At 36.1% G+C, this 8,517-nt stretch overlaps 1 pseudogene; it reads left to right on the top strand.

The window, feature by feature from the left end:
• The first annotated feature begins 7,761 nt into the window (after positions 1 to 7,761).
• LOC145053909 (secreted RxLR effector protein 161 pseudogene) lies at positions 7,762 to 8,517 on the top strand (annotated as a pseudogene).

Genomic DNA, 8,517 nt, shown 5'->3' with positions numbered 1-8,517 from the left:
CATCATAGTGTTTCTTGTAGGCAACGTACTCTTCGGGAGTGGCTTTTGACTCATCAAGTTCTTTGAGCTCCTTTTCAAGGACATACTCTTTGTCCTCGAATCTAAGCGCCATCTTGATGTTACGCATCCAATCGTTATAGTTGGAGCCATCCATAACGACTTTGGAGCAGATGTTTAGTAGAGAGAAGTTGTGGCTGGAGGATGATGAAGCAGAAGTGTTTCCAGGAGTAGACATCTGAAAAGAAAGATAGTTTTAGTTAGATTCCAAGACACCTCAATATAATAACCCAAAGATATCATATCAAGGTTAGGACCCAACTATGACGATTTACAACTTAGAAATGGGATGCCGAGATCCAAGTTCAAATCTCATAAAGGTAGGTGAATGACGATTCACCAATTCCACCATTAGACAAAATAAACGAAGTGAAATTCCTAATTCTTTTGAGATACATTAAAACTATTTAATGGCATGTTTTAATCTCGGATTATGCTCTACTATTTGTGACTGGGATACCGAGGATCACAAACTAGATGTGAATAACCATACAAATGTGCTTGGTAACCTTATTGTCTTTATCATTAACTATTGATGTGCCGGTAAACCACACACGCTCCATCAAAATGATAATTATAAGATACCCATTACTACTCTTTATTAGTACCTTTTAGTGTGCCAGTTAACCACACACGCTCCACTAACGACCAATAAAGCATAATGTGCAATTTCATGGATTAACATACTTTTCACATTTTTCCTAAAGTAACTAGAGTTGGGATTTTGAAAAATAGTGTTCTAGTACTTTCTTTAATAGCATTATACTTTTAATGGGAAGTAGTTGTCCTATAAAATCGTTCTGCTGATGACCCTCCACTAATCAAGGAAGCGGTGGGTGAGAGTGGACACCCATTCAACTACCATTTTATAGGCAGTTTCCTTATACCCCCCTTATAGACTAGCTTCGTGAATGAGGAATACTAGCGATTTGACTGACCATATTCTTATACATATATAATATTTAACTTTTAATTATAATATATATGTATAAGGTGTGTTTTAAAAACATTTTAAAACTCCAAGGGTTTATATAAATTTTTTCGAAATTTAAACTATTAAATTTTAAATTTAAATAAACCAATTAATTAGATTTAATATTTATCTATTAATTAACTTTTAATTAATTTATTAAATCTTGTAAGGATTATCTAATTAAATTAAACAATTAATTTAATCCTAATCCATATCCCTTCTAGATTTCGAAAATATGGGGATAGGATAATTTCCTTATTTTTCTCAATTATCCAATACGGCAACTATTATCCAAAACAAAGAAACCCTAATCTTTATAACATATTTCGAAATTTTCAAGGGAGGAGGCTAGGGTTTTCAAAACCCTAACCCTAATTTCGATTAGGGTTCTTTGGAGGCTAGGGTTTTCAAAAACCCTTTGATCCACAACCCTAAAAATCGAAAAAATGGCCTTTAGGGTTTAATAGCTATAAACCTTAATTTGCAATTCAACAATTATAACAATTCAATTTAAAACAAACAATGGCTCTGATACCACTGATGGGTTTTAGGTAAAACAAATAAACTAGAAAACAATTCCTAAGTTCACATGCAACCTACTTTGGATCTATGTTTTATCGATTGAACATACAACTTTGAATTGCAAAACAAGAATCCTAGAGGAGAGAGGCTATAATCGAAATTTACAAACTAGGGTTTAGTAATTACATACCTTTCAATTGTTATAGTAAACAATTGATAATTCCCTTGATCTTGATCTTGATCTTCTTGGAAGCTTAGCACCACAAGTGTAATGCCTCTAATGGAATCACACCCAAACTAGCAAGAAGGAAAGTAGAGGAGAGAGGGGAGAGGGAGTATGCAAAATTTAGGCCCTTAGGGTTTCTTCAAAAGAAAAGAGTGACCAAAACATGAACCAGGAGGCTCCTTATATAGCTGAGGGATCTAGGGTTTAGGGGAAACCCTAGTTATCCTTTGCTTAGGGCCTAAGCAAACCCAAGGGCCTTATCCAAGCCCATATGGACGAAATTATTAGGGTTTCCCCTAAAGATTTCGTCCACCCTATCCAAGGGGGTTCTAGAGCCTTCCAGTCAACTATTAGATAATTGCAAACTAGTCCCTGCACCTTATAATCAATTCTTTTAACCCCAAAATTAATTCTAATTAATTTCTAGCTAACAATTAATTAAACAAAATGATTTCTTATTAATATATTAATCTTTTAACATATTAATAAATTCATTTATATTAATTTATTAATCTTATAATAAATTAATATCTCTCATTTCATAATTTGCTTGTCTGGTTGCTAGGTTTGAGGGCAACCCAAAAGGACTGTGTTGCTATCAATTCAAGTACATACCAATTATAGTTATGGGCTTAGACACCTAATCCAACAGAAAAGGGGTCTTTCGGTTTGGGAACGCTGCTCCAGCGAAGCCCGGTTTTCGAGAAAACCCGCTGTAAGTGAGCTACGCCTAACCTATCTTTAGTTTAGCTTACGTTTTAATATAGTAATGTTATTAGGACCTTATAATAAGTACTTGGGCTATTATTATGGGTTATATAAGTATCGTTTAACGCTTATATAATAATAATAATAGCTAGACTATTAATTAGTAGCGATTATCGTTAGACTAAACCCTAGTGGTATTGATACTAGGTTTTATTGAAGGAAAATCGTTTTGAGAGTACCGAAGCGTTGTCCGAGTGCTGAGTCACCACCTTTCAAGTGAGTGCATAGTCCCTTTCATCTTACACATAGATATGAAGTATTTTATATAAACTACGTGCTATGTGTGCATATTATCTGAATACTTGCTGTCTATGCTGGATGAACGTTTTATACATGTTTTCAAGGATTTAAACTGTATACGTATTTTATATATACAAATATGTTGGGTATGAGATGGGTAGATGAATGATGAGAGATAGAAGATGATGTGAGTATACATTGGCAGCTATAGACTTAGTGCCTATGGGACGAACACCGGTAGCTATGGACTTAGTACATGTTAGACGCTGGTAGCTATGGATTTAGTACCTGTTAGGAATTGGTAGCTATGGACTTAGTACCTATTAGTTGGACGCTGGTAGCTATGGATTTAGTACCTGTTAGGAATTGGTAGCTATGGACTTAGTACCTATTAGATGAACACTGGTAGCTATGGATTTAGTACCCGATGAGTAGACTATAGCAGCTATGGAATTAGTGCTTTACGAACGAACATTGGCAGCTATGGATTTAGTGCCAGTCCTATAACCCTGGAAGTAAGGGACTTCGGAATAAACGAATGCAGGATAGATGACTCTTAGGTTAAATCCTTAAGAGTAAAGAAGATAATGGGGATGGGTAATTGGGTGGATTGTTTGATTGTTTAACATAATATTTATATTATTGTGGGTTGAAAACCCTATGTACTCACCAGGTTTCCCAACCTGACCCACTCAGTTTATTTATATCACAGGTGTTGATATGGAGTCACTTTACACTGAGAGATTTAAAGAGATGTAGATCACTAGTGTAAACAAATGTAAGTTCTGTTTATGCTTATGTTTTTGTATTAACGATGACATCCCAAACGTTTTAAAATGAAATAAATACGTTTCTTCGAAAATGTTTTAATAACGTATTTACCATGTTTTTCTGGGAACAAATTCCGCAACATTTTTATTAAATGAAGTACTCTGATTTTTATAAAGCATAAACAAAAATCGGTCTTTTCTGGCCGTGATTTTGGGGATGTCACAGTGTATACATTAAGGAATCATAAAGTTAGCATCATGGTCCTAACTTTTAAAAGTAGCCTTCTACCAAGACTTGACTGTTTTCAAAGTAGTCTTCTACCAAGACTCTACTGTTTTGAAAGTAGTCTTCTACCAAGACTCGACTGTTCCTTTGTCATATGTAAAGATTATTCTCCCTAGTTTATAACTATCTCGAATAGAAAATAGATTAACCTTCAAGTGTTACCGACACTTTATGAAAGTAATGGGAGAAGTGAGTACCCTGATGTCATTTATAATGACAAGCGAAGGTATTATTAACCTAAAAACATATTTGTTTTATTACGGTCATAATGTGAAAGCTAGAACCCCTACTAAACATTCTCATGTAAGGAGATTGAGGGAACCCAACGAGACCCTAGCAAATCCATGCAAGTCGTGTAATTCACATTAAAGTTATATGATCATGTATACCCAATATAACTATCACTAATGCGTTAGCGATTCATTGGTATAATTAGATCCTGTCTGCGTATTGTCATGCTATAGCAAATTAACTTGTTTGTTATGTTCTGTTCTGGTGTTGTTTGATTCTCTTCACTGTTTGTAATGTTCTGGTATTGTTTCTTTGTGTGCTTCTTTGTACTAGAAATAATGAATAATATTCTCCTAAACTATACCTATAATAGTTTACTAATGTTCTAACTGTACTGATGATGAAAAAACTCATTTGTCTACCAAGTTATGTTTATACTTTAAAAACGGAGTTCTGTACAACTATAAAGTAACACAACCTTTAAAAGAGTTTTGAAATGTAAAGACGACTTATAAATGACATCAGTAACATTTTGAAGGATGTTTATAACAAACATTTACACAATTATCATTGTTTTCAACTTGTAACCCCCCTTAAAACAATTAAAATAGTTTAAAAGATTCATTACGGGGTATGAACTCACTTGATGTGGGTGATTCAAACGGGTATGCGCATACGGATGAGAAGTTCCACGAATGAAGTCCCGAGACACAATAAGTCCTAAATGACATATAAGGACACATATTGACATGAATATAGTGTTTATAAACAACTATATGAAAGATAACACCTTCCGGGACTAGGAAACACCTTGGCTAGGTGTTGGAATCACATGTGATTCAACAAAGGGAAGTGAAATGGCACTAAATGGTGTTTATGGTTTTGGAACCAACTCCATTTGAGTTTACGGTGGTAAACCCATGAGTTTACGGTCGTAAACTCATGGTACTTTGACCATATGGGGGTTTGAAGTCCTAGAAGTCCTTTTGAAGCATCCTAACTTCAAGTTTTAGCCTTAGGAAGTGATTAGGGCAACATATCACCCCTTTTATAGGGTTTACGGTTTTTGGACCATATGACTTTAAGTTTACGGTAGTAAAATCAAATGGTTTATGGTCAAATGAAGTTTTCAAGTCCTAAACACTTCTAGGTAAAGGTCTAGGCCAGTTTCTAAGCTTAAGGAATGAGTTTGGGGCATCAAAACATGTCTAAGAGGTGTTTATGGTTTTGGGAGATACCCAAATCGTAAACACATATATATGAGACATTTTTGTGGTTTTCATGTGCTAAACACATCCAAGGAATGTTCCATGTTTGCTTCTAGGGTTTGGCAAGAGTTTAAGGCACTTTGGCACACTTTTAGCATCCTTATTAGGGTTTACGGTACAAGGAGATTCTTGGACCATAAACACCTTATCCTTGTGATATTTGGGTGTTTTCTTGAGGCTCTTATGGTTTAAACATGTTAAGGGTTGTTTATATGCTTGTTTCAAAGGTCTAAAGGGACAAAGGGCACATTTAAGCCCCATTTTTAGTGTTCACGGTCCAAAAAGATTTTTGGGCCGTGAACACCTTGTTCTTGAGGTATTTTGATGATTTCATGGAGTTTAACACTTGATCTTAACATACTAAGGCTAGAAACACTTACTAGTTGAAGATCTTGAAGAAAAACGCGATGCTACTTGAGAGAGAAATGGCTTTAGTCTTTGGAATTGTGAAAAAGTGATTAAAATAACTAAGTCACACTTATATAGTCTTTTGGGTTTATGGTCCTAATACCATTTTGGACCGTAAACTCAAAACTCTTGAAGTTTTGGGCATGTTTTGCTACATAGTACACCCTAGGGTATCCACTCTCCTGATATCTCTTGAAGCACTAACTTTAAACCACTCAAACTTATTCCAAAAAAGTTTGAAAGTTAGCAGAAATAGTTTTAACTCATATTGAAGTGAATGGTTGAACAAAATGGAAAGTTTTGGGTTGTCACACGATTTATGTGGATTTATCTCATGAAAGAAAAAGAGTGAGGCGTTTACACACTTCAAAAAATTCAAAGCTTTGGTGGAGAATGAAATTGGAAAGCCTTTGAATGTGTTTAGAAGTGATAGAGGAGGTGAGTTTACTTCTCTCGAGTTTAATTCTTTTTTGTGAACAAAACGGAGTCAAATGCCACCTTACCGCCCCATACTCTCCACAAAAAAACGGTATTGTCGAACAAAGAAATCGAACACTTATGGACATGACATGAAGTATAATCAAGGCAATGCATGTTCCAAACTACTTATGGGGAGAAGCGGTAAATCACTCTACAAATCTAATCAACCGCGTTTGCACAAGAATCCTTGGTGATACAACTCCATACGAAAAGTTGTATAAAAGAAAACCGAATTTAGAGAATGTTCGTATATTTGAGTGTTTAGCACATGAAAAAGTCGAACCGGTGAATCTAAAGAAGTTGGATACAAGATCAAGATCACCAGTACATGTTGGTTCCGAACCGGGTACAAAAGTTTATCAATTATTTAACCCGGTGACACAAAAAATAATCGTGAGTTGAGATGTTATTTTTGATGAAACCAAAAGGTGGGATTGGACTAAAGAAGTAGGAACCAACAATGAAGAACTGGGCTCATTCATAATACCATGGGACTATTCGAGAGACGAGGCGAACAAAAACTAAGGAAACGATGTAAACAATGACCCAATTGAATCGATTGAATTGGATCATGAGATGGGAGACGGAGCGGAAGTACAAGATAATGAACAACTAAGTCTGGTAAATAATAATGTTCAACAAGGAGCTGCAAATCAAAGACCCTCAAGAACAAGAGTACCTCCAAGACGATTTCAAGATTATGAGCTTGATCTTGATAATCTCGAAGAACTCCTTCTAACAACTAATGATGAGCCAGTATCGGTTGAAGAAGCAAAGAAAGAACCAGAATGGGTCAAGGCCATGGATGCGAAAATCAATTCGATAAACAAAAATAATACTTGGACTCTTGTGAACAAGACAGCCTATGGGTGAAGCCAATTGGACTCAAGTGGGTGTTCAAATTGAAGAAAAATACAAACGACACCATTAATATATACAAGGCAAGGTTGGTTGCTAAAGGTTACGTGCAACAACCTGGTATTGATTTTCAAGAAGCATTTGCCCCGGTAGCTCGAATCGAAACCATCCGGTTTCTTATAGCCTTAGCTGCTACTCATGGGTGGGAGCTTCACCACTTAGATGTTAAAACGACATTCTTACGTGGAGAATTAAAGGAAACTGTTTACGTATCGCAACCGAAAGGCTATATAAAGAAAGTCAACGAGCATAAAGTATATCGCCTTACGAAAGCACTATATGGTCTAAGACAAGCACCTCGAGCATGGAACACGAAGCTTGATGAGATTTTAAAGAGTACGAAATTTCAAAAGTGCATGAAAGAACCATCGATATACCGGAAAAGTGAAGGATCTAACTTGCTAATTTAGAAATTTATGTTGATGATTTATTTGTCACAGGTATAAATTTGAGCATGATCAAGAGGTTCAAATTAGAGATGTCCAAGAACTTTGAGATGTCGGATCTTGGAAGATTGACTTATTACCTTGGCATTTAAGTTAAGCAAAAGGGATCGGGGATTACTATAAACCAAGAAGCATATGCTCAACGCATTCTAAAAGAAGCCAGTTTACATGATTGCAATCCGACTCCATTCCAATGGAATTGGAAATAAATTGTCAAAGGCCGAAGATGAACCTGAAATCGACCCGACACAATATCGAAAGGTGGTAGGATGCCTTAGATATCTCTTGCAAACAAGACCCGATATGGCATATGCGGTAGGAGTTGTTAGCCAATACATGCAAAGTCCAAGAGAATCACATGGTGCTACAATCAAACACATTTTAAGGTACTTACGAGGAACAACAGGATACATAATTAAGTACGAGAGGATGGGACAAAGGCGACTTATTGGTTATAGTGATAGTAGTCACAATGTTGACCCGGATGACGGAAAAAGCACAACCGGTCACATTTTCTACTACGGGTCATCTCCAATTTCATGGTGTTCGCAAAAGCAAGATATTGTTGTTTTATCATCTTGCGAGGCAGAATTCATGGCGGCCACGGCGACCGCATGTCAAGCAATATGGCTTCAAGATTTGTTTGGAGAAATCATGAACAAAGCGCAAGAGAAAGTGATTCTTAAAGTTGATAACAAGTCGGCTATCCAACGAACGAAGAATCCCGTCTTTTATGGAAGAAGTAAACACATTCACACGAGGTTTCACTTCATTCGTAATTGTGTTGAAAACGAACAAGTGGAGGTGGAGTACATTCCCAGTGAAGAACAAAGGGCGAGTATTCTTACGAAACCACTAGTTCGAACCAAGTTCAAAGAAATGCGGAACTTGATCGGAGTTGAAGAATTCTCTAAAAGGACTTAG

This window comes from Lactuca serriola, chromosome 1 (genome assembly GCF_051521515.1).
Source record: "Lactuca serriola cultivar US96UC23 chromosome 1, Lser_US96UC23_V15, whole genome shotgun sequence".
NCBI classification, from domain to species: domain Eukaryota; kingdom Viridiplantae; phylum Streptophyta; class Magnoliopsida; order Asterales; family Asteraceae; genus Lactuca; species Lactuca serriola.
Note: the sequence above shows the minus strand (reverse complement) of the source record. Positions and strands in the feature narration are given on the sequence as shown.